General features: G+C 41.3%; 1 protein-coding gene across 1 annotated transcript in view; it reads right to left on the reverse strand.

Moving 5' to 3' along the window:
* Positions 1-27,540, reverse strand: part of LOC106922715 (plexin-B2-like) — a 120,976-nt gene that overhangs the window by 63,376 nt on the left and 30,060 nt on the right. The window contains exons 2-3 of the mRNA XM_088003291.1: positions 23,459-23,502; positions 10,504-10,540 (exon numbers count right to left, since the gene is read on the reverse strand). The gene's annotated coding sequence lies outside the window, so the exon portion shown is untranslated. The remainder of the gene's footprint in view (positions 1-10,503; positions 10,541-23,458; positions 23,503-27,540) is intronic.

The raw sequence follows: 27,540 nt of genomic DNA on the forward strand, positions 1-27,540 counted from the left end.
GTCTGGTTGAACGACGTGTGTGTGTGTTGGGGGGCAGGGGGGGAGGGAACATAATACGTAGCTGGACATAGACACCAACATCGGTAGCCTACAGGCTACTAAGCTTAAGGTTCTGTATTGATATTAGCTAGTCATCCTTTAGCTAACATTACCTGCATCCAACAGCTTTACTCAACAGTCTGTTAGTTTGGGGGAAAAACTGTGAAAAGTTCTTTGCGTTTTGCTGGTTTGCTGCCGTGATTCTAACACAAACCTACGTAGCTCCGCCCAGCAGCAGCAGGTCTCCTTCACTGCCACACAGGTGTAAACCCAGCGCTAGCGTCGTAGCGCTCATGTTGCGTTTAAAGGCAGGTCGGAAAAACAGGTTACAACATGTTAACAATGGATTAAACAGTTTTAACTGCTGATAAAAGTGACAGAGGACACAAATATGGGAAGTGTGGAAGCCTCTACTGTATGGCTTAGAATGGCCACAGAGAGTTGGCCATTCTAAGGTAAAAACCCAGCGCATACAGCGTTCATGTTGCCTTTTTATTTTTCATCCAGACGGCTTCCCGCGCCCCCCTGCAATGGCACGGCGCCCCCTCTAGGGGGCGCGCCCCACAGTTTGGGAACCTCTGCTCTAGAGTCACATTCATCCATTCGCACTCACAAACGCTCACACATTTATACACCGATACGCAGATCGCTAGGGGCACATCGACACGTGGCAGGAGGAAGCTGGAATCGAACCTACAACCTTTTGATCGCAAGACGACTACTCTACCCACAGCTGCCACAGCCGCCCCAGTAGAGCCACCGCCGCCACAGCCGCCCCAGTAGAGCCACAGCCGCCCCAGTAGAGCCACAGCCGCCCCAGTAGAGCCACAGCCGCCCCAGTAGAGCCACCGCCGCCCCAGTAGAGCCACCGCCGCCCCAGTAGAGCCACCGCCGCCCCAGTAGAGCCACAGCCGCCCCAGTAGAGCCACAGCCGCCACAGCCGCCCCAGTAGAGCCACAGCCGCCCCAGTAGAGCCACCGCCGCCCCAGTAGAGCCACAGCCGCCCCAGTAGAGCCACCGCCGCCCCAGTAGAGCCACCGCCGCCCCAGTAGAGCCACAGCCGCCCCAGTAGAGCCACAGCCGCCCCAGTAGAGCCACAGCCGCCCCAGTAGAGCCACAGCCGCCCCAGTAGAGCCACAGCCGCCACAGCCGCCCCAGTAGAGCCACAGCCGCCCCAGTAGAGCCACAGCCGCCCCAGTAGAGCCACCGCCGCCCCAGTAGAGCCACCGCCGCCCCAGTAGAGCCACCGCCGCCCCAGTAGAGCCACAGCCGCCACAGCCGCCCCAGTAGAGCCACAGCCGCCACAGCCGCCCCAGTAGAGCCACAGCCGCCCCAGTAGAGCCACAGCCGCCCCAGTAGAGCCACCGCCGCCCCAGTAGAGCCACAGCCGCCCCAGTAGAGCCACAGCCGCCCCAGTAGAGCCACCGCCGCCCCAGTAGAGCCACAGCCGCCCCAGTAGAGCCACCGCCGCCCCAGTAGAGCCACAGCCGCCACAGCCGCCCCAGTAGAGCCACAGCCGCCACAGCCGCCCCAGTAGAGCCACAGCCGCCCCAGTAGAGCCACAGCCGCCCCAGTCCAGGTCCAATTGACATTCAGGTCCATATGCATCTGAACCGAACCAGAGTTCACTTAAGCGAACCCAGACCGAGGTTTGTAGGCGGATTGGAGTTTGATTAGAGTTCACACTTCCATGAATGAACTGAACTTTCTAGACAAACAAACTAAAGTTATATAAAAATATTCCAATATTTTAAGTAAGCTCCAAGAAAAAAGCATCCAAGAAAAGAATAATGTAATGAAATCAGTGATTATGCTAATTTTGCGCAAATAATTTGGCGAATAAAAGGTAATTTACAATCTACTGATATTTTCTAATTTGGAGTTAAACTTGATGTCCAGCTCTAAACCAGCTGGAGGCAAAACTTCAACTGAAAGGTTTTTATCCCAAGCCGAGAAGTTTAAAGAGGCGATATAAGCCGGTCTGCAGCCGGCGACACGCCGCTCATCTCTAATGGAGGCCATGAAACCTCAGATGAGCCGAGATCCTCGGAGCGCCGGCGAGGGGAACAAAAGCTCATCATCTCCTCCGCGCTTACTCCACATCCAGGAGAGAGCAAATGAAGTCCATCTACTTTACCCCGCAATTTATTCCTGAGGGACGAGTGTGAGGGCAGAAAAAACAGCATTCAGGTCACACACACACACACACACACACACACACACACACACACACACACACACACACACACACACACACACACACACACACACACACACACACACACACACACACACACACACACACACACACACACACACACACACACGTTCCTCCACTGGCTGCTGATAATAAGAGTCTGTTAGCATTCCTTTTTGAAAATCCAATCATGATTTGTGAGCAACAAAGCGTCTCCGGCGACTCAAACTATTCATCACATTTGGTGCGGCCGCTCTCGGAGTCGCTGCCGTCTTTTCTGCACGGCTGAGCGCTCGGCTCCAGGCGCCGACCGAACGCCGCAGAAACAACATTTCATTCTGCAGGACAACAAAAAGCAACTCCAAAATGAAACAGCCGGAGCAAACACACAGGAGGGAACGAGTTTAAAATTGTTATTACTGATGGTTTGTGGTTAATTTAATGGAGCCGATGATAAACATGATTATTACAAACATGTAGATAGCTGCTATTGGAGGCAGTTTACAAGGATAATCATGGAAAGTTGAGTTGGAAAAAGCTGAAACAACAGGAAGAGATTCTTGATAAGCCGGACATGATAATTAATTTTACTGGACAATAAATTTTCCCAGAAGTTATTGCGATAAACAATAATATTGTTGTTTGAAACCATTTTAAGGTAATACGGTAATGAACGGATGGATGGATATGTAGATGAATAAATAGTCAAATGGACGGACGTTGCGGTCTTCATCTCGTCTTCTCAGGACTTTGTGTCTTTCGTTTGTCTCTAAATCATTTTAAATCTGGCTGCTGCTGCTGCTCTAACAAGACAAATAAAACCTCATTTATAAGCAAAATGCCGAGCTGGAGAGGAATCCAGTCTGCCGTTAAAGACATTTTAAGACTTTCACAAGCCAACAAACACTCTGACTAACAGAACCCAGAGGGGCGAATATGTGGAAAAGTGATTGTTTATAGCTGCACAATCCTGTGAATAAAGGCAGAGCTGCAGAGATTCAAGGCGGCTTTAATTCAAAAACGATGACAGCGAATGATTCTGGAGATCAAAACGATCCACGAGATTAAAATCCAGCCTGTGGCAAACGTTAGAAAGTTTTATTATCACTGGAGCTGGGAGAAGAATGAGAGACGAACCGACAGAAATTCATATCTGAGAATGTAATGTTGACAGAATAATTCGATCCTCCGGTTGCTGTCGGCCATTTATCCCAACGAAATGCTGAACGCACCAACAGGAAGTCCTCTGCAGAGGTTAGCCGCAAAAATTATACTCAAGCAAAAGGATTTTTACTCAAGTAAAAAGTTGCCGTCCAGGAAATGACTCAAAAGTAGGAAAGTATTTGGTAAATCAAAGTCTGAGTGTTTTCACTTACAAGTCAAAGCACTTACCAAATCAACTAAAAGTTGGTTTTTATCATTTAAAATAAGAAAATCTAACTTATAAATAACTTTTCAGCAAGATATTGGAGCTTGTTTTAAGTCAATAAATCCTTACTATTGATGGAAAAAGTGCTAGTTACGTTGTCAGATTCTTTCACAAACAACAAGATATTTTCCCCATGTTATAAAGTGAATTTATCTGCCGACGCAGCAGGTATATTTTCCATCAATATGAAGGATTCATTGACTTAAAGCTCCAATTTCATGCTAAAAAGTTACTGGTAAGACATCTGTACTAGAAACTAGATAAAAAAAAAACTGTTAAGATTTTGTGTTTTTGCAGTGTAGAGTTGTCAAAAAGGCAAAAATACACAGAAAATACCAAAAATAATAAATGTTTCTCGCTTTATTCATATCCCAATAAGGTAATTGGCCTGCATTAAAACAATGAATATTATTTAATTTGTTATTGGTTTATTTCAAACCTTTTAAATGAAAAACTATATAATAATGTATTTAGACATAAAAAGCTCAAAAGTTGCCACTGTAATTTGAGACAGACTTTGCAAATTTGTTTGATTTGATTCAATCTTTTAAATTATTTTTATGTTTTTCTGATTTAGACTTTTGAAACGTGTTCTTTCCTTGCAACCAAACAGATTTCTCTCCGTTTTGCTGTCACCATTTCCATTCTGGATTAACGTTATCGTATATTGATCGGCTTTCTAACTGCCATGTCATTTCTCATCTGAAACTTCTAAATATCTTTGCAGAATCATTACTTAAGGCTTTAATTTAGGTATTTTTATTCTAACCTCCAGCTTTGGGGTTTTAGATTCTCTTAAAATTCTCTTTGAGTGCGTTTTACCCACTGGGACTAAAAGCCATTTAGTTTGGCTGAAGAATTCAATTTCCAGGCAGAAATTCAGCATAGTCTGTGTACAGGGTGGGAAAAATGCTTCAGTTTGTTTATGACTAATAAAACTTTGTGCTGAACACAGATTTGCTGATTTAATTTAGAAAAGAACGTGCGTTTCACTTGCAGCATGACTCATTTGGGCTCCGTCGTCATATGTGAAAGGCATTAAATCTGAACCTGTTGCTGCGGGCCGACTCCCTCGCTCACAGAGAGAGGAATGAAAGAATGAGAGAGTGGAGAGGAAGCTGCTAAAGCCATCAGAGCTGCACAGCATCTCTGCTGTCATCCATTACAGCATTAGCCCTGTTCAGTTCGCTTTCATCCAACTCCAGTTCGTTTTGGGAGGTGTGAACAAGCAATCGAACCCAAAAAGCGAACTCCGATCCACCTAAAATCCTCTGTGTTGATTCGGTTGAAGTGAACTCTGGTTTAGTTTGAATGCAGTGTGAATGCAAGCGGATCAGAGACCGCTCCAAAAGCAGGAAGTTAACTATGGACATCATGCGCGCTAGATCCTGCCCCATTTCCCTGCTGGAGGGCAAGACGGTGCTTGCTAATGATGGCTAGCATTGGTTTTAGCCGTTATTCATATAACACACTAAATTTTAAATGTACGCCTGACATACAAAAGAGAAAGGGACACGATGTTTTTTACTACAACTAGATAACAAGGTCAGGAAAAAGTTTTAATGAAGAAAAAAAAATAGCAAGGGAGAGGGAAGTAGGTCATGCTAGCTTGACTATGACAACCGTAACCGTAGACAGGCTGTGGAATTCTTTGTTTCAGTTCAGTTACAAAATAATAATAAAAAGTGACCTAAATACCAACTCTGAGTGTTTTTTGATGTTGAATCCTGAAATATATTGGCGTTGTCGTCAGTTGCTATGGCAACAAGTCTGTGTGTAGCGTAGCCAGACATAAACAACAAACATAAAAAGCAGAATATAAGTATTTCTAGTTCTTCATCGCCGTAATATTCCCTTCGCTGCAGCACAATGCAGCCACTGCAACTTTTGAACCTTCAACAAACAAAAACAGGACTAACTGCCGGGTTTGTTTGTAGAACCTGGCGATATTCATAATATAACATCAAATAGAAAGAAACATTTCATAAAGTATAAATTTTAAGCTAATTTTAGCAGTGCCAATTATGTAAAGTTCAATTATTGAGAAAAATAAAGGAGGAATTTGCTTCGTACTCTCGCATTGTGACAGAAACCAAACTGTTTACAGATTTATTTACATCTAGGGAGAAAATATATTTAAAATTTTTCTCAACTTTAATTTAAGCCTTATTCATAGGAATCATGTAAGAATAACAGCGCTACGAACATTGATGTGACGGAATGACTCAGTGCGTCGTAATGGCGCCTGAGGAACGTCGCTAGCGTTAGCGGCTAACAGGCGATGTACAAACCTGTCATGTATATCAATAAAAAAATCCCTGCACTGTTATAATCTGATAACACTCCATTTTTCTTTACATTTTGTGAAGGAAGTTGCACTCAGTCTTTTCTTTAGATGTTTTGTGTTGATTCCTTTAGTAGTTCTTGGTGCAGCGCCCCCGCAGGCAAGGAGGGGAACAGGTTTTTCAATTGGTTAAATATAAATTTGAACCACACAAGCTGAAAATGTAACTAAAGTTGCCATTTTGGTCCCTAACCAAACTTCTACTGAACTATCCTGAACTATCAGGTGTGAAAGCATCTTTAAACGCAGAAAGTCTGCCTCCTTGCTCCTCCTCTTTTCCTCACTTTCCACTGAAACCTTCTCAGTCTGCTGTTTAACAGCAGCGAGCCGCAGGTACCCCTGACTCAGCCGTCTTCAGGACAGAAAAAGCAATCAAAGGACCGACAGCCAACTCCTGCTGGGAAACATCAAAGTGCTGCTTCGGACCAACAATAGAGGGACGCCTCGGGGCGGGCGCCAGATGGAAGAAAAGACACAGCTGCTGGGTGTTTGTGATTCTCCTGCAGCTAAAAATGACACACGAGCCGTGATTATTATTAATACAGCTATTAAGGGCTCTTTAGGTTCTCATTATGGCTGATTGATGAAAGCCAGAAGCGCAGAGATGAGCTAAACAGGAGTGAAGGACAAACAAAACGCGTCTCCTCTGAATTGGGTTTTCTGCACATTTTCACACAAATTTATCATCAACAGCAGATAAACAAATATAATACAAAGCATTGTGTAGTAACTAGCAGAGGTGGGTAGAGAACCCAAAGATTTTACCGAAGTACTGAGTAAATGATCAAATTATCAACCATTTAATACTTAAAAATGACATTAGATGGAACAAAATATAAAGTTAAGTGGAAATTTTGGCATTTTAAGGACCAAAATGACAATTTATATAACAAAAAACCAAAATCAGACAAAGGAAAAAGTTTTCAAATCAGTTTCCTTCAAGAAAAAACTTGAAACTTTAACAGAAACAGCAGGTGTGAGTCTGACTGGTGAAGTTTTGGTTAAAACATGTTTGTTTTTCATTCAGTGGGTAGAAAATCCAGAAATTTTACTCAAGAGTAAAAATACTTCTTCATAAAATTACTCCAGTAAAAGTTAAAAGTGCAGCGTAGTAAAAAAAGTTACTAAGGTAAATGTAACTAGTTAGTACCCAAATCTGGTAACTGGTTACATTTAGCAAACGTGCGAAATACTTTTTAAGGTTTGGATCTACAATAAATCAGATCCAATACCACAAAAAAATCAAATCAGACCATTTTATGTCCTTTATTTTAGCTCCTATAGCCGCAAGTACTTTTGATTATTTGATGACAAAATGTTTAGACAAGAAAAGGCCAGAGTTAACCGATTAATTCAGATATATGCTACACATTTCAGACTATTCTTTGCAACAACTCTGAGAAGTCGCCAATCATTTCTCATCCACACCACAATTCAGCTCCAAAACACAAATTCTCTCTTAGAATCGGATCCAAACTAAACGGAGCCTGAAAGCAGAAGAACACGGATCCAAATCCTTAAAAGCAGCGGCTTTGTTTTCTGCTCAGCTCTAAAACGGAGAACATTAAGATTTAGCAACAGCGCTGATAGAAAACAGACGTCTGGCTAGCTCCGCTGCCCCTCTGGTCCACAACCAAAGAAAGGCTGCAGGAAAGAAAATGGAGAAAAGCACATGAGCGTTCATGCATCCAGACTGAACCCAGTAAAACACTGACGACAAGCCTGAAACCATTCACTCATACCACACACACACACACACACACACACACACACACACACACACACACACACACACACACACCCCAGCAGCAGCAGTTGGCAGCTGATAAAACTCCGCTCCAAGTCATCAACTTCGCCTTCCAAGTCTGTCACGCCTTCGCCTTTCTTCTCTTTTCTTTCTCTGCACATTTAAACCATCCAGACTTTTTCCATCATCCCAGTTTTCTCCCTCCATCTTTAATTCTTCTTCTCTTTTCATGGTTGAGGTCATAAATTAACAAGCGGTGAAGAAGATGGACACACACCGAGCTCCGACTCCGGTCCAGCTGACTCCGGTCCGGTTCGGAGGCCATTAAAAACACTGGGTTTTGGCCAAACACAACAGTCAGCTGGACCCACACATGCAGACCAGAGCTCTGACCCGACTGACTGAACAGAAACGGCTTCATTAAAACTTTCTCCGGTTTCTGGTACTTCAGCTTTTCTCTCGTAGTCTCTACTGAATGCTGATAAGAGGAAGATCTTACACAACTCAACGCTGCCCTGACTGTCGAGCACAGCAGTGGCAGCATGATGCTGAGGGGTTACTGGTCCGTTGTAAAAAGCAGATGGAATAATAAAAAGGACTCAACCTCCAAACAGACCAACTGAAATCAACAGTTGGACTCAGATGGACCCTGATCCCAAACACATTCAAACTGGTTTTAACATTTAGCTTCCAGAACGGCCTAGTCAAAGCTCGAAACAGCACTTCCAGACCAGGAAATAGTTGAATGAACTCCAGCACTCAGGGGTTTCTATAAGTTATAGGAAAGTCTTAAAGACCTGGATGAATTATGAACTGCTAACATCCTCACTTATAATCAAATTCAGTTTAAAACGTTAAGTTTGTATTTCCAAGGTCATTTAAAGGCTGTTTTTATCAGAACCGGCTCGGTTCTGGTTGACTTGGTTCTGGTCATCAAACCAACCAAACCCTCTGAGCAACCTGTTCCCCTCCTCACCTGTGGGGGGCGCTGTACCAATAACCACTGAAGGAAATGATACAAAACAAACACTGAGAGCAACTTCCTTTTTCACCAAATGGAAACAAAAATTTATTTCTAAACACAACAAGTTATCTGCTAGCGCTAGGCTAGCATGTTAGCTTTGGTAGTTTCAAACAAACCGAAATCGAGGTTTGTCGGCGGACCAGGGTTTGGATTTTTATTCATTCACACCTCCACAAACGAACCGGACTTTCTAGGCAAACAGACGAGTCGGATTAAAGCGGATTGGTGCATCTCTAAAGGTAATTTCTGTAGCTTTTGTCCAGGTAATAAACACAACCTGCCAGCTTATTCATAAAGCAATGAGCCAACTGAACCCAAGGAATCTGCATCCAATCCAGACTTGAAATGAAACTGAATTAGACAGAAAACAAAGGTGTGTACTGAAGAAAGGACTGAGTAGAAGTTGTGTTGGAAGCGACGGCCATGACGGGCGATGGAGGGAGGAAAGTCTCACACAGAGGCGTCACGCTTTAATCCGAGCTGGCAGAGCGCGAGCGGATCATAGAAAACCACACATTCAGATGTGACGGCCATTTAAATCGACTGGTCACACTGGGAGGGCTGATTCTGGTCCAGCAAGGGTTTCTGATGCCTCTGGCTCCGTATCTGAACTGGAAGTGTTGATAAATGACTCCACTGGTCTAAAAACTGTTCAGATTCTGTTCTGCAGGAAAAAACTGAAATAATTTAGAGTCTGTTGGTGTTAAAACCGGAAAAGGTCTGATTTCTGCTCATTCTCCTTCATAAAACAGAGGAAATTCAGTCTGCTGGAGAACATATGTATTAATCAGGCCTGGCAACAGATTTCAAAATAAATTCAGATCTGGGCTTTGACTAGGACGTGAAGCTTCACCCCAGTTTCAATTCTTCTGCAGCGTCTGATTAGGATTATATGGCGTCTGACCAACATGATGCTGCCACCACCGTGTGTTGCTGTGGGGACAGTGCGTTCAGTCTCTTATTATTAGAAGTGATTATTTATCGTATCGTTTATCATTTATCGTGATAAATTTATCATCATGATAAGAATTTTGATTTTTCATTGTCACAATAAATTCCAGTTAATGACTGTCAGAATTATTATTTTCACCATTTTCTCCAGTTTGTTCAATTAAAGTATCAATAAATATCAATAGTTGTCAAAATAAAATTAAATGGTGTTGCTGTGAGCAGTTTATTGATAAAAATCACTTTTTATGTGACGTGTCCAAAAGAAATGTATTCAAAAGCAGAGTTTGTGTTTGTGGGGCTATGATAAAAATCACTCTGAGTGCCAATTATAATCCTTTTTTGTTGTTGTCTTTATGATTCCTCACTAAATCTGGGAATTTTAAAAGGTTTGGATTAAATGAGGTGAATGAAAATGTGTTTTTGTAAAACATTGCAGTATAATTTTCTTTCCACGTCACGATTATGCGCCGCTTTCTGCTGCTTTATCGCATAAAGTCACAATAAAATACCCTGAGGTGATAAAAGTAAAAGATAAAAACCAACAAAAAACAGTGTGTTGTTTCAGTAATGACTTCGCCTCTGTGTGGAGTGTTAGAGAAACAGCCTGGAGCCTGAAATTAACCTTTGACCTTGAATCATTACAAAGAAACACAGATTCAGCTGAAGAAAGCAGCTATACTGACTGTCAAAGCGTCAACGCAGCCATCAGGGTGAAAGGAAAAACTATGAGAGTCCACAAAGACTGATGATTTCAAAATAAAAGCATCCTTACCTGATCAAAGTGAGCGACCTCAGATGACCTCGATCTCCTGAAAGAGACAGACATATCTGTTGAACTGCAGTTGGGGCCACAAACACAGCAAAGAGCAACCTAAAATATCACACCAGATGTTCGAACCATGAAAACATCTTCAGCTGAAGTTTAGCAAAAATAACCAGCCGTTATTTTCCTTCATCAGAACCGTCTGAACATCCGGGTCCAGCCAAACCCCTGGAGGTGCCGGTGTGATCACGAATGCAGCTACAGAGACGCCTTTGTATCAGAACGAAACCAGGCTCAGACCCACAAATGTAAAACATAATTATTTCTCATAATTAATTCAAACAAACGGCCAGAAATCTTGTATTATCTGGGAGCAGAGAAAGAATGGAGCAAAGCTGGAGCGGTGCCCGCTTCAAACACGGCCTTTCATCAGGAAACACATTCCACTGAAGGCATTTTAATTTGAAACCAGAGCAGAGTCGCTGCGTTTCCTCCGCTAACGATAACACGCTCAACAGCAGAGCGAACGCTTTTAAAACGAGAACATCTATTTGCAAATGAGACGCAGCGAGGAGAAAGAGAAATAATGCTGAATAAGCCCCAGTTTACAGGTAGCTTTATTCGCTCATGGAGGACGAGAATCAGTGTCGCGCGCACGCCGCCACGAGCAGAGAGCGTGTGTGTGTGTGTGTGTGTGTGTGTGTGTGTGTGTGTTGTGAAGTTTGTTTGGCAGCACTTCTAACGATCCGGAGGCCCTCGGTGCTGCCCAGCAGAACCGCCCGCTCTGTCTCTGCTCTATCTCAGGCAGCCATATGCTTCTGGATGGCAGAGCCGGGCCGGCCATATGTTCTGATCCAAACATCCAGATGGCAGCGCATCAGTCCGCCGGTTTTCCCTTCCATCATCTCAAAGTACCTGGGAACGGTCCTGGCAGCCGATACGGCATCAGCTGGGATTAAAGGATCCGGTTAATGATGAGGAGGATTTTATTCTGAAAGGATTTGGACCCAGTGAGGCCGAGCTGAGAGGAGCTGACGGGTTTATTAGTGTTTGGACCGGAGTCGATCTGATCTGGACACAATGGAGGTTCCCACAGATTTCCTGCTTCTACATGGCCAAGCTTCCAGAACCATCGACCCATTCTGGCTCAGATGAAAGAATAAAAGTTCTGGATGGATAAAAGGATGGATGGACCAGTGGATGGATGAACAGACAGATAAAGATAAATGACCGATCTATTTTAGCGATTTACATCAAAAACTGACAAAAAACCTGATAATTTCCATTATTTTAGGTTCCCATCATTTAGAAGTGTTAAAATGACTTCATTCTGAACAAATGAAACATGTAATTTGTTCAATTTGTGTTAAAGTAAATCAAAAAGTAATAAATATTCATCTTTTGTCCTTTAGCTGGACTGAAGATCTTTAACTCGACATTATGTGAGCCTTAAATCTCCAGGTGTGGGCAGATTGAAGTTGATTGGATGGAAGGAGTAACTGACAGACGGGGGTCAGATTTATGGACGTAGCAGGAACAACGTAAATATAACAATGTAAATAATTTGGGTGGAAAATGACTTTCAAAGCGTAATGTTGAAGGAGTGGACAGCAGTTTTCCTTCAGCCTTCAGGCAGGCGGACGACAGACTCACTCAGCAGGTCCAGATCTGCTCGCCGCCTGACCCCGATGCCAGGAAAAAACACACACCCTCTGTTTCACACACAAACACACACACCACGGGTCAGCAGGCATGTGCCAAGAAAGACAATCCAAACAGCGGCTGCAGCATCAACACCCAGAGCGTGCTGCATGTTTGCTCAGAAAGCAGAGGCACCTGCTTCTGAAAACACAAAACGCTGCATAAAAACGGCGCTTCACTGCAAAAACACAAAATCTTAGCAAGTAGTTTTAGACTCATTTCTAATGTAAACATCTTATTACACCTGAAATCACTCAAAATTAACTTACTAAGTAATAGGGATGTGCCGATCAGGTTTTTTCCTCCCGATACCGATCACCCATGAGGGCCGATACACCAATACCGATCACCGATACCGATCACATAATTATTATTATCATAAACACTACTGGTTACATTATGTGGAAAAAGGAACCATGAATTCACCTTAATTTAGACAAAAACTTTTTAATAACTTTTTCCAAGAAAACTAAACAAAACAGGCATTGTGCAAATTGTACTGCTATTGATAAAACTATCTTTAACAGACTGATAACATATGAAGGCTCTGAAGAGGCTAAATAATACAAAGAGCCAAAATAAAACCTCTCAACATTGCCAAGAAGTTCAAGTATAAAACTTAACATTCAAAGGCAAAAACAGGTTCCATTACAATAAACAATCCTGAGTTACTGAATGAAAACTTCCTGTTAGCATGGCGGCTAGCTGATTACTGCTAGCTCTGATTGGCTGTTTCTGACTGAGCGGAGTAATTATGCAGATCAGGGAGGAGATCGATTATTTTTTCAGAGATTATCTGTCTCATGTTAGTACAGCGAAAGTTTTAATACATATGTAAAATGTATTTTTTTAGGTTAGATGCTGCAGCTTTAAGCAGGTTCGGTGTGAGAGTCGCTACCAGTGGAGCAGAAGCGAAGCTCCGTCTGTCAAATATTACTACCTGTAGCGTAGCGGCGGTTCAACAGGAGAGCAGAACCAGCGTCTTACATCGCAGCTCGAAGACTTAAATAATTTTGCGGGTTATTTGTTTAGCTTTCTGACCGTCATGCTAATCCGGGTGATTGTTTGTAGCTGTGCGCTGCTTTACCTGCTATCTGATCCTCCATATGTCTTTTTTACTACAGTGAGCCTCGATGTAGCCAAACTCCGTCAAGTATGGCTTTGTTTTTATTCCATACTAGATTCGTCGTGTTGATGCATTTTGACCTGCTTCAATTTTCCGCCGCAACACGCAGCAAACTTTCCCATTCACTCAGCGCGTTATAGTTACACATCGCTTAGGATTTGTTGCTGCGCGTTTGTGCAGAGTGAAGGAAAGAGGAGACCAGCTGCACAAGCAGGTTGGAAATAAGAAGCAGGTGATCGGTATCGGTAAAAGAGACAATGATCGCCGATCACCGATCATGCACTTTTTCACGAAAATCGGCCCGATTGTGATCGGTGACCGATCGATCGGCACACCTCTACTAAGTAACGTTTCAGCAAAACAGAGGAGCTTGTTTTCAGTAAACAATTCATTAATGTTGATGAAACAAACATTAAGGTGTTCATGTTTGTTTCAAGACAATTTTCCTCATTATCAGTTAAATCATCTGTTAATAGAACTACTACTTTTTCATCAATGTCAAGAAATTATTTACCTAAAACAAGCTCCTTTATCTTGCTGAAAATCTACTTGTAAGTTAGTTTGATCTAAATTCAAGTGCATTAAGATATTTACTCTAGTTATCAAACTAGCTACAGCCAGTTGTAACAAATTTAAATTACAATTTATTAAAATTTAAATAAAAATAATTGGTATGACTGTGTTTTTGCAGTGTTGATCTGGGGAAACTCTACAATCATCTGCATAAGTTCCCCTTAAGCTAAGCACTCAAAATGAGTGAATGAGTAAGTAAATGCGAGCGTGTGTGGAGGCTTGTTTGTGTGGGAGTTTTAACAATTAGAGCAGGAAGCTGCAGCAGAGGAGCGCTGGGCTCCCTCTGGACTGCAGGCATGCAGAAATACTAAATTCCCACACTGTCCTGCGGCTCAATCTCAGCTGCAAAACATCACGAAAAATAAGCACAAGTTGGAAAACCCAACTTCCTCTCAACCCGTTTCCCAAACACCAAACAGCATTTAGTCTCCTCCTCTGCTGGCAGAGCCGACCGCCGGCGCTCCGTGTCGCCGGATCACAGGACAGACGCAGCTAATCAGGTTGTTTATGAGGCCGAAGGAATGCGGGTCAGAACCCTCTGGGGTTCTGCTCTGGGTCTGTGCGACTCCCTGCTTCACCGGAAGACTCATCAGGAGGGGAAACGATCAGCTTTTCACTTAAATACTGACAGAGACGAGCTGATCGGAGGAAAATCTGATGTTTTTCTTAACACTGTGTGAGGAAAAAACAACATCTTCACCTGTGATTCTCTCATTTTATAATAAATTCCTAAAGATAACTTATAAAAACATTAAATTCCCAAATATGCTTGTTTGTTTGGTTCACACAATAAGATTGGTAAATTATCTGACAATTCAGAGATGAAAGTAAGTATCTATATTTGTAATATTTAATTCTGAAGGTTTCGAACTCCCAGAGAGTTTTTGGTTCCAGTAAAAACAATAAAATTCCCCTGAAAGCCAATGGATAGGATGGAATGAGAATGTGGAAGGTTGGAAATGATAAAGAGGAGATAAAATCGAATGGAGCTGCAGGCGTTTGTTTAACCCTCCGACTGAGAATGTTGAATCTGTTGGCATGCTCTGATCCAGCCGTGGAGGCATCCCGGGCCTGAAGTGATGTGGAAACTAAACAGATTTGTGCCGGTGGAAGCATGGTGGTATGTTAGGAGAGCTAAAGTTAGACACATAGAAAAGGAAAAACAATTCCAGAGAAATCTAAGGTACAAAGAGGTCCATTTTAGGCCAAATAGACCGAGAAGAGAATCACTGAAAAGTAAAAAAATAACCAAATGTCTCAGAGGGGATTGATCAAAGAAACATCAAACAATTTGTTGTAAAAAGAGTCGCAAGAAACGTGTTGAGAAAAAAGTTACAAACTATCTTCCAAGTAGAGGAGAATCAAGCATGAAACAACCAGCAACCCACCATCTTCCAGTCATGTCGTTACCGACACCTATCTGGAGTTCCTAGAAGTACCAGAAGTTCATAGGTCAGAGACACTGAGGGGCGTGGCCTACAAAATTCAACTCCAGTAGCCACTATCTGAACCAAGTTGAGTACAGTTGGTTCAATTGTTCTGTTTCCAGCTGCTGTGGTTCCGTTTCTGCTCTGAGTCAAACCAATCAAACCCTCTGAGCAACCTGTTCCCCTCCTGGCCTGTGGGGGCGCTGCACCAAGAACCACTGAAGGAAATGACACAAAAATATCTGAAGGCACTGAGAGCAACTTCCTTCTTCACCAGATTTTAGCGGTTGGAGGATTTGGTTTTACTCTTTGGCTAAAAACCACGAGACATTTCTCCCGCTAGCACTAGGCTAATGCGTTTGTTTTAGTTGTATTTACCCAGAATGCCCTGCGCTGTAGTTCACTTCATGCTTCTGGAACAGTCTCCGGTTCGCTTGTAATTCACATCAATTCGAACCGAACCAGAGTTCACTTCAAGCAAATCAGACCGAGGTTTGTCGGCGGACCAGAATTAGATTTTTTTTGGTCCAATTACACATTCACACCTCCCCACATGAATCAGACTTTAACGGACTGGAGCTGAATTAAAGTAGACAAAACTGTAATCTAAAAGCAGAATCTGGAACACCCAACTATCTGACTGTCAATAGGCCAAAAACTGACATCAGATTTAATATAAGCAGCATAGAACATTTACCTGAATCAATCTGCATTAAAAGGTTTGAGACTCTGAGTAGAACCGTTTCAATTAAATGGGATTCATAAAACTGTGACTGAAGGTAACTGCTTGGCCAAAACCTTCAGGAGTCTTGGCCAGAAAAGAAAGTGTTTAAATAGCCAATATTTAAACGTTTCTGCACCATTTTGGTTTGGTTTTCTGATATTTTCTATACAAATTGATGCCTCCTTCATAGACATCAGCCCATCTTCATTAGAGCCTAATACACCCTGAATATAGTTCGAATATTGTATCGTAATATGCATTATTCAGAGTAGCTGTGAATATTGTATGAGGAGGCTACATTTGAATTCAGACTGTAGTTCTGGACCTGGCTGATGGATGGAGACTTGAAGAGAATGCCAATAATTAGATGCAAAGTAAAGGAAGGAAAATGAGAAGCGGGACAAAAAGTGGAAGCAAATCTAGATTTTTAAATGCATAGAGTTGCTTCGTGAATTAAAGCGACGACGACGCGTTGATTGTCTTGGCCTTTGCGAGAGCGTCTGTTTGTGAAAGCTCCGGCTCATCAGTAAATGTGCTGATGCATGTCTTCAGCTGGAAAAAAGTGATCTTTCGTTCTTATCTCACCTCCTTTATTATATCCCAGCGTTCAGATTGGAACGGCACGAGATGAGAGAATCAGTTCGTATTGAACACGGCTGAATGCTGTGCTGATGAAAGCTTATGCTGATAATAGCTTTTTCATTATGTCCTTAGCCAGGCTTGGCATTTCATTTTCTCTGGCACACAGAGAGACAAGTTAAGATTTCCACTGCTGCAGCTTTCAGAGGTTGCTGTTCTTTTCTGATTAGATTGTGTGTTTGGAATATTATTTCTTTTAAAGGCCTTCTGCATGCGCGATTAGTTTCTGTGGAGGTGGCCTTGGTGTGAGGGGCTGCTTTTAACTTAAAAATAAATCTGTCTGATTACCACAAATCAGACAGAAGCAGGTCATTAACTCTACAGTTACATATTTTCTATATTTCTCAATGTTCTCTGGTCACTATGTCCATAAATCTTCTTTCTAGACATTTATGGTCATCTTTAGTATGACTGCATCAGCTCAGCTGCTTGTCATCCAGAAGGTCCAACATTTTCATCTGGACTAGTGTGAAAAATGCTAACTAAATTGCAGTGGTATTTTATCAAACACTCAATCTGGACTGGTGAAAATGATCTCACTTTGGGATGCTGAATGCTTGAAACTGATGGCATCACCTACCTAATAATCATATGTTATGTATGAGGAAAAAACAACGTCATAAAGTAAGATGCCCTGTCCTGAACAGTGGGACACTGTAAATTATCCACCCATGACTCTGTCATTTTATAATCAATTCCTAAAGGTAACTTATAAAAACATTAAATTTCCAAACATGTTTGTTTGTTTGTTTGGTTCACACAACAAGGCTGGTAAATTATCTGACTATTTTCAAAACCTGAGAGATCACACAAATGACGATGAAAATCTTAGCTACAACAGGTTTGGTTGTACAGTGTGGTGTTGAGTTACACAGCAGGATTAACTCGTCACACATGAACCAATTTCACTCACCAACATTCACGTCAAATGGGAAATTTTTCAAAATCTTGAACGTGAGTTGAGGTAAACAAACATGGCCGACTGGGAAGAACCAATGCCAAGAGTTTGATTAGTATTTTTAACAAAAAAATGATACAAAGACGTCTCTAATGTCCACCAGAGCTTCTGGTGCGCCGTGGTACCAGAAGCTCTGGTACCACCAGAGTCTCAAAAGACTCTGAGATACAGAGTCTTCTGTATCTCAGAAGACTAAACAACTCATCTTCCTCCCTGATTGGCTATCAGACCAAGGGTCAGGCAGGTCACTCCTGGTTTAGACAGACGTCAGTCGTCTTTGGTGTATTTTTAGAGATTTCTTTTGGTCGTTAAGCTCATTACTTTCCATTGACCCCAACGTGGTTCTTCAGTCTTGATAGATGGATCACTTGTGGTTTGACCTTTTTAACCAGAGAACATTAAGATGCTTACAGGGAAACTGCTGGAAACTTGAATAAATCAAACTACTAATGATCATGATGTTGGTGCAGATGATTGTTTCCCAGTGAAAGGCTGGTGCTGGTTTACCTCTTAGCTCGGTTAAATCTGATAATAAAGACCAAAAACTTTTACTAGAATGGAAAAAACCACCAGGGACCAGTTGTTTAAGATGATTTGGTGCAACTCCAGTGGATTCAACCTTGATCTGTTTTAACTTTAGTAGCAGGTTTAATAAATTCAGTCTCCGGGTTGTTTTTAGTCTTGTCTGGGAATTCTTGGATTGTCCTAAAAATCTGATGTTTAGCTGCAGATTTGCCAGGAAGAAGCTGGAAGGATCATGAAAATATTTTCCACTTTGAAACGTGGAAAAGAACATTAGAATTGACTGAAGTGGGTGTGATTGAAGTCCAGAGTCTGAAATGTTTCCACACCCTTTGGTTGCATCAGATTTTCTACGTCTTGGATTTCTGTTTCTGATCCGAAGTCCTTTGGGACGGACAGGCGGTGGTGTAGGAGACCAGCTCGCTCGCTCGCTCCGGCTCCCCCCGTCTCTGAGGAATCTCAGTCATGTTGAGTAGAACCAGATGTGCTTGCTCCCACCTCTCTCCTGTAACCATCTCTGCTTTCAGTGTCTGCTGCCACTTTCTAAAGACGTCTAGGAATAGATCACAAACCCTTTAGTCCTGACAGGAGAGAACAGGATTCACAGATCAACACAAAGATCTGTGAATCTTTCAGATGAGTTTTCTTTCAACATGTTTTGTCAAAAAGTCAGAAAATCTTTTTCACTTATCACAAAGATAAAAGGTTCTGGAGGAAAGTCCAGAACAGAGTCCGTCCAGCATGTCCCAGCTTTATGCTTCTGTGCAAATTTCGACATTTGATATAGATTTCACTCATGGAAATTTGTTTACTTCTGCAATATTTTGACAGAGGGTGCATTCACACCGGCTCTGTTCAGTCTGCTTTAATCCAACTCCAGTTTGTTTGACTAGGACGTCCGGTTCGTTTGGGGAGGTGTGAACGTGTAATCGGCCAAAATTGACCATTGCTGTGCCAACAAACCTCGGTCTGGGTTTGGTTGAAGTGATTCTGGTTCGGTTTGAATGCATATGTGAAAGCCAAGTGGACCAGAAACCACTCCAAAAGCAGGAAGTGGACTACAGCGCAGGGCATTCTGGGTAAATACAACCGAAACAAACGTGTCAGCCTAGCGCTAGCGGAAGAAATGACTTGTGGTCTTTAGACAAACACTAAAGAGAAATCATCCACCCACTAAAATCTGACGGCTCTCCATCTTCTTGCTGAAGAAGGAAGTTGCTCTCAGTGTCTTCAGAGGTTTTTTTGTGCCGTTTCCTTCAGTGGTTCTTGGTGCAGCGCCCCCACAGGCCAGGAGGGGAAAGGTTTGACTGGTTTGACTCAGAGCAGAGGGAAAGAACCACAGTAGCTGGAAATGTTGCACTTTATTCTACTGGACTATTAGGTGTGAAATCACCTTCACCTGTCTGATAGATCAACGTTCTTGGCTACATCTACGAACAATCCCCTTCCTGTACTTTTCATGTTCCACAGGGCTCTGTTTTGGGGCCTTGGTTGTTTCTTTTCTACCCGTTTCCTCTTTGTCCTGTTCTATATTTTAAGGATATTCCCCATCATGCCCATGCCGATGATATCTAGTTGTATATCTCTGAAACTCTACATTTTACTAAAATATCTGGATTCAATTAAAGCATGAAGGCTGATAGTTTTCTTCAATTAAATGAAGAGAAAATTAACTACAAAGATGAAGCAGATCTTTGTCTAAATGTACCAGTAGAAACTTTGGGATAACCTTCGACTCAGGTTTTATGCCGGTCCAACCTCTGGTTTGATCCAGTTATGTCCTGATATGAAAATATTAATTCGTCATGACTGGGTTATTTCTATGTGCTGAACATGTCCATCGTAGACGAGTTGCAGTCAGTGCAGAATGATCCGTTTTCTGTCTTGACGTCAAATTAAGCAACGAGTTTCTTAATAAATGAGACAAAATCAGAGGAACTGTTGGCATCACTAACTATCATTAAATAGTTGAAATGAATGACTTTGTTTCTCATCCATTCTTAATTTTCTGATGTGTTGCTTTTTCAGACCCTACTTCATGTTGTCAGACAGGTCCTGTATTAGCTGGATGTGATTTCTAAAACTTTTTTTTCTTCTTTAACAAACGGAGACAAAGTTGGAAGCAAATATTAATTCATGCATTAAACAGATGGCCAGATGATCGTGTCTGATCTCACTAACCAAAACATCATTAAAAATTGGTAGAAAGGCCCTGAAGGAATAATGGAAGGTCATTCACCAGCAGAGGAAGAGCTGCCGCCTTTCCACGCTCTGCTTCAAAGATAAAACAGAAACTTTGCTTTGGGTTTGCTTTTTTTTTTCAGTCATGAAGAAGCAGCTGTGCTTAAAATATTTAGGACATGTCATTTACTTTTTAGGAAGTCAGGTCCTTCTTTCCCCCACAGTGTTTCCCCTGAAATAGATCCATGCTGCTCAAATGTTTGATGCCATGACACCGTCTCCTAGGACATCATTATCAGAGATGCTCTACATGTAATAATGCTCATAATTCTGCTCTAAAAATACTGAAAAGAAAATACTCCTCGTAGTGAAAAAGCTGCTGAAAAATCCTCACTATTTTATGATTTTAAAAAATGAGCCAAATTCATCCAGTGTGATGAAAATGTAAAGCATATTTAATCCAACAAACACAGATTCCCTCATAAACCCGATCCACCGACTAACTGGGAACAATGTCCTTCATCGCTCTCCGCAGGATGCAACATCTCCACCAAGACAAAACGTAGGCGTTCAATCTCCTCTCTACAGCCACAGAAATCCCTCCCTCAGGGCGAAATCTGCAACGAAGTGAACCGCGTCTGCGCAAACATGGAAACCTGCTGCAGATTTCAGGTGATTCTGTGGGAGACGGCAGCCTAATATTTAAACTTAAACAGACGGAAGTTGGAGGAAAATTTGACTTTTTCTAAAGTTTTCTGGAGAGAAAGACTCTTCCAGAAGTTTACAGGCTGAGAAAAGATACAAAACAGGAAAAGACTCTTTGAATATCTGAACATTTATCAAATATGCTGGAAATTTTCTGTATTTTGTCACATTTGTTGTCATTCTCTGGTTTCTTCTGTCAAAGTTCAGCAAACCTGCTGATTATTTCTTAGATTAACTGATTAATAATTGATAGCAAAAGGTGCTTAATAGGAGATTTAATTTTTTTTTATGTTACAAAATTTTAATCAGGCAAAGCTAAAAATGAGACTTGAGGATTTCTGAGTAGATTAAGGTAAAGATGTGTTTTATTGTCTTAAATGAGAAATGTTTTTATTTTTGTACAGTATTGAGTTCATTACTGCTCTGAATATGTTGTTCTTTCAGCAAATGGCATTTTTAACTGTTTCCTCCAGTTAAGTTAATCATGATTAATTGTTCACCTCCACTCCTGTTTCCTCCAAACTAAAGACGTGCATCTGGAGTGAATCTGACGTCACCTTGTTTAGTTCCTGTGCTAATGAAACATCAGTTTTTTAAACTGTCCATCGAACGCAGCATCGCAGAAGTCAACAAGAGTAAAGTGATTAATCAGGTGATGTCATCAGTTTCAGTTTGATTTTCAAGCACCCAGCATCTGAAGGTGAGTGCATCTTCACTAAGCGTTTGCATAGTGTTGCATGAGGTTAAGATCATAGTTATTACATTAAATTGATATTTGGGTAACATGGGAATCCTTTTAGTAGCAGGGTCTCCTGAGAAACAGACACTATTAAAAGATGAATCCATACTGAGCTTTCAGAGGAAAACGTATCCTTCTGACAACAAACATGACAAAATACAGAAAATTTCCAGCCTAAATTATTCTGTTTGCTGCACATAAGTCTGGTAAACACTCAGATATTCAGAGATCTTTGGGGGTTAATAAATGTTTTCTTTACAGCAGAACTACTTCCCGTCTTGGTGCCATTATCAGCCTGATCTTCCTGCGGTCCGTTTCTAAACCAGCCAGAGAGGCTCTGATGTGTTTGCACAGAAACAGTCTGTTGAAATAAGAGCAGCAGCTCTGCAGAGACATGTTGACACAGCAACTTCAGACTTATCAAACTTTTATATGATGTTAGCAAGAGAAAGAGAAGCAGGAGGCCTTTGTGTGAGTTCAGCGATTTATCTATAAAATAACAGAAGTGAGGCAGAAACCAGATTTCTCTTAAAGAAGAGAAGAGAAAGCAGCTTTAACAACGTCCTAAATGCCTTAAAGCCTTCATCAATAACTGCCTGTCATGCAGACCATGAGGGCAAACCGTGTCGTCTGTGGTCCGTTTAACCCAGACGTGTCCAAAGTCCGGCCCGGGGGCCAAATGCGGCCCGGGGTCAAATTTAGTGTTAAAAAGTGAAGTTAAGTGAATATTCAATTGCATATGATATGCTTGTTTCAAATGAACCTAAGCCTTAAGATCGCTCAAGTTAAAATAAAACAGCAAATGTAAAACAGAATGGCTTGCTGACATGTGTTTAAATATGTTGCTGTTCTATGTAAAGAACGTCCGAGGACGTCGGCCCCCTGCATCTTTAACACACCAAATCTGGCCCCCTTTGCGAAAAGTTTGGACACCCCTGATTTAACCGATTCAGCTGAAGAAACTGGAACCAGTTGTTTCTGTCACTAGAACTGGTTCTTTGCCAAGATTGAGTCTTTTTTTTAAGGGCGGAACGATGATAAAACGTGACTTTAGGGTTTTATGACACATAACTTCATGAGGAAATTCCTCCAGCCTACACAGACTGCAAATAAAAGGGCTCAAATGTATACATACACCCTTTACTCTTTAGTAAAAATCTCTTGTGAACGTTTCTTTATCTAAATCGGACATTTAGAGTCAGATAGATGAAACGTTGGTAATTTTATTCCAAACAAACAATCGTTGACCTGGTGCCTCAAATCTGAGTCTGCTTCAAACAACAATTAAATTTAAATGAACTTGGCTCCTAAAAATACACCAGACTCTCACTAATGGCCATAAAAAGTTTGTGGTTCTGGGTGCAGCTTCATTAGAGACATTCAGCCATTTATTGACAATGGGAGGATAATTTGAGAAAACCCTCTTTATTTTATCGTAGAGGTAAAAACACTGGAACTGTAATATAACCTGGTGTACCTCATTAACTGGAGACTGTGGCGAAGTTGAGAATAAACTTTTAAAACCTTCTTGTCGAAAAATAAAGACAGCAGAGGGAGGAAGAGAGAAAAGCAAAGAAAAAGAGAGAAAGAAAAGAGAAGGAACGGGACAGTGAAAGACAGAGAAAGAAAAACAAAAACAAAAGAGACAGAAAACAACCGTCTTCCTCACCTGTTCAGTTTTCAGCCTCTCATGACATGAAGCGGCTCGCTGTCCTGCACAAAAAGACAAAATCATTTTTATTCTCTGTTCACAGAAAACTCTAAATATTCTTTAATCAAATTACAGCCACAGATTTTCAAGTGTTTTCCAGAACAGAGCAACGTGTCATTATTAATTAATATGTAGCATGTAGACGTATTTAATCTAAGATCACACATCAACACCAGGGTTCAAAGGTCATCTCCAGCTGCCCCCCGCTGTGACTCAACCCAACCAGACAAAACATCACATTTTACTGCGAAATGATGCAAAAGGAAGCGGACCGGAGCTGACTCAGCATTTCTGAGAACGTCAACAGACATGCAACTTTAAAAAAAACTGTTTTATATTAAAACATGTTCACACATTCATTTCCTTCAGCAGTAGAGTAACAGAAAACCACCAGCAGGACCGGTTCTGATCTCTTCGCAGATTATTTGTCTCATAGCCAACTGTAACATGGAGAAAGTTTCAATTATGTAAAAAACATATTTTTCATAAAAGTTATATAATACAGCTTTAGCTGTGACTTCTAATTATTTTGTTTGCTTTTAAATATCAGTGAAACCCAGTTTAGCAAAGTAAAACCGACTGCTCTCTCTCACACAGTGTGACGTCGCCTCTGGTTCTGATGTCAAACCAAACTGAAAGGCTCCTTTTCCTCAACAGTTTAAAGTACAGGTGTTTTATTACATTTATTCAGACTGAATGTGGCAGATATGAACGTCCTGGGAAACGTGTTAGTGGCGATAAATAAGTCGCTATACCTTTAAACATGTGTTGCTCTAATACGACATCATGTCATAATGTTCATATTTATACTGGCCCCAGCTGCTGTAAATCTGCTAGCAGCCAGGTAATAAATTGATGCTGCTCTGCAATGTTCATTGATTTCCTCCATGATAATAATGGCCGCCGACCTGATTAACATCAATGAGATGAACTCTCTCCGGCTTGATGTTCAGTTACAGACGAGCCGAGGCGCTGTGGAAACACCAGGAGGAGCCTTCTGGATGGAAATCCAATAACAGGAGGAGTTAATATCGACGCCGGCATCAAATGACTTCAGCTTACAGAGAAAGGGAGGAAGGCTGTGTTAGACATGGGAGGGAGGTAAACATATAAACCTGAAAAGCTGCAGAGAAAACACGGAGAAACGCCCGGAAAGCAAACAAAGACTGTAAACGCCGGGTTGTGATTTGCAGGCTGATGCACATTCCCTGTCACGATAGTTTATTACAGTTAAAGTTGTTTAAATCAGCTAAAAGGCTCACAGTAGGAGTGGAGGAGCCTTATAAATCAGCTGTGCATGCTCTCTTTATCTGAGAACTTGCAGCCTGAGAGCGGAGCGGAGCGGCAGCTTAGCCGCTTCACATGAAGCCTTCGCCTCATTAACCAGCGGCGAGGAATCAGGCGGCGAGGTGAGGAGGAAATCACAACGGGAATATGATGATGAAACGTTAGGAAACCACGGCCAGATAAAACAAGAGCGGAGCACACGTCATGCTGCCACCCAGCAAGTCTGGCAGCACCGGGAATCTGTTGGCAGATGCAGTAAATATTCATATCAGCTGTTCACTTTACGTTGCAGCTTTAGAAAATAAATAATGCAATAAAAGCAGAAGTCGATCCACTGCATGCATTATATATGGAGAGCGCAGTTCAAAACAATACAAGAGGTTAAAAAGACAAGCAGCAGAAAGTGTGGACTACGACTGGAGGATAAATCAGGAACAGTTTAGCATCAGAAATAAAAATATTAAATGGTTTTAACCAGATGAAACAAAAACTATTACGACTCCCATAAGTCTGAACCAGAAGTGATCCGCGCCATCTTGGTAGGCAAGCGCAGCGCAGATCACAAAAAGAAACCAAAGTTCAACAAGATGGCTGCTGTCGAGATCGACCCGTATGAGACGGTGTGGACCAGCTGCCTCCGATCTCCAACTACGATTAGTTAACGACCTCGTAAACTCGTTAGCTACATTCATCTTGCTAGTACAGCACCAATATTTCACTTAGAGTGGCACAGAGATAAGAGCTAGTTAGCTTGTGGCTTGTTTATTGTTATCACAGCAACCGCCTACCAAGATGGCTGCCAGCTACAAAGTTCACTTAAGTGTGACGTCACATGAGAATTATGTATATGTGAACCAGTGGTCAGCGATATGGACTTAGTTTTATCACGATAAAAAAATATTTTTTACTCCTTTTTTAGGTGTGGTTCTCACAGAACACACACAGCTCTTAAAAAACATTCTCATTTGTAATGTGCTTCTCCAGGACTCCAATCATATACAAAAGTCAGACTTGCATCACTAAACTGAACAATTTTACTGTATTAATCATATTTTCAAACGTCGTGATATTTCTAGATACTCTCATTGAACAAAGATTGAATAAAGAAAGAATACGGACAGTTTGGGGAGTTTTAATTAGAATATCATGGGAACAATGAATCAAAACTTGAAATTCATCACAATGAATATCCAACCGTAATTCAATCACTGCTGTATACCAATTTACTTTCTTTCTACCAACAAAAAAAAAAAATCTGAAAAAGTCTGGTTTGAATTTATGCTCCACAAAACAAGCTAAACTGTGAAAGGACTGTCTGATGTATATGACTTAATATTGTTAGTAAATACTTCAATCAGTTTTTACGTTGATATTTTTTAAAACTAACTGACTTTACCTCACCTGTTGAACAGGTAAACAACCATCTGGACTCACTGCCGCTGCTGCAGGTGTGACTAAGACCCACTGTAGGAAACGTTAGCATCAACCTGGCCTGCAGCTGCTGGGAGGCCAGATAACTTCCATGAAACCAATGAAACGTTTTTACTTCTTTAAGTTAAAACAGCTGAGAAACGCTGAAAGTGAACTGAGTAACAGTCTGGCGTGGCAGAACAAAGAGCAGAGCCAGTTTGAAAACAAGCTTCTTCATGCTTTGAGCACAGAAAGCAGCTGGATCCAGAGGCCACATTCTGAATATATAAATAGTTTCTGCAAACCAAACCACCCACTTCTACTTTGGAAGCTTAGATCATCCTCTGAAACTCCCAGCATGCTGATTCTTCTGATTAAGTATCTGGTCAGGCAGCCGCAGGCCTGCACTGTTTCATGATTCTTGGTGAACCTGAATATTTTAATCAGGCCTACAGCTAAAGAATGAGAAATGGCTTTTCTTTAAAGCAGCATAAAAAACAGAATTGTCTGCAGCTTTCTGAGAGCACTGTGGGAAACTGAGCACTTAATTTGGATGCAAAAGCCTTTGTCTCCTCCCTGAAGGCTCAGAAAGGTAAATCTGAGAAAAAACCTCGTCTAAAACATCCAACATGTTTTTCAGCTTCGACTTATACAGGAAAGAAAGAAGTTGGCAATCTGGAGGTGTAAACCTTCATATCTTCCTCTAAAGGACAAAACTTAGTCATTCTTTACTTTTAGCACAGAAAAAGAAAAGATTGCAAAACATAATATGACATTATTACATTTCCTGCAATGAAACACGGTGAATATGCTGGTCATTTATTAGTGGTTTACATGCAAATGAAATGAATCAGCTGTGGTTTATGGTGGAATAAAAATAAATCTTGTTTCTGGCAGATGATCACTAATAATCAGGCAAAGTTAAGATCAAAAATGTATCAATTTCCTGATGCATTTTGATGTTTTTCACTTGCAGTATTCTGCTATAATTATATCTTACTTGGCTGAAATGATTAATCAGATTAACGGTGATTAATCGGTTGAAATAATCAACTAATTTAGCAATCGATTAACTATTAGCTGAAGATTCAAAAGGGCCATTTGGCAAAAAGACATTCAGAGCATCAATTAAGAAAAACTGTACGAAAAATATAAATAAATTTAGCTTCAGATTTACTAAGAGTGTTATTACATTTTACACAATAAAATGTTTATTTTCATATAATAAAAGAAATATGTATGTATTTGCATATTTTAATTTTCCAATTTCTAATGTATACAAAAGCTTAAGCAGTTAATTTTTAAAATCTGATTAATCGATTACTTTTAAGAATAATCAATTA

This window comes from Poecilia mexicana, unplaced genomic scaffold, assembly GCF_051168715.1.
Source record: "Poecilia mexicana isolate PSO_F unplaced genomic scaffold, ASM5116871v1 scaffold_23, whole genome shotgun sequence".
Taxonomy (NCBI): domain Eukaryota; kingdom Metazoa; phylum Chordata; class Actinopteri; order Cyprinodontiformes; family Poeciliidae; genus Poecilia; species Poecilia mexicana.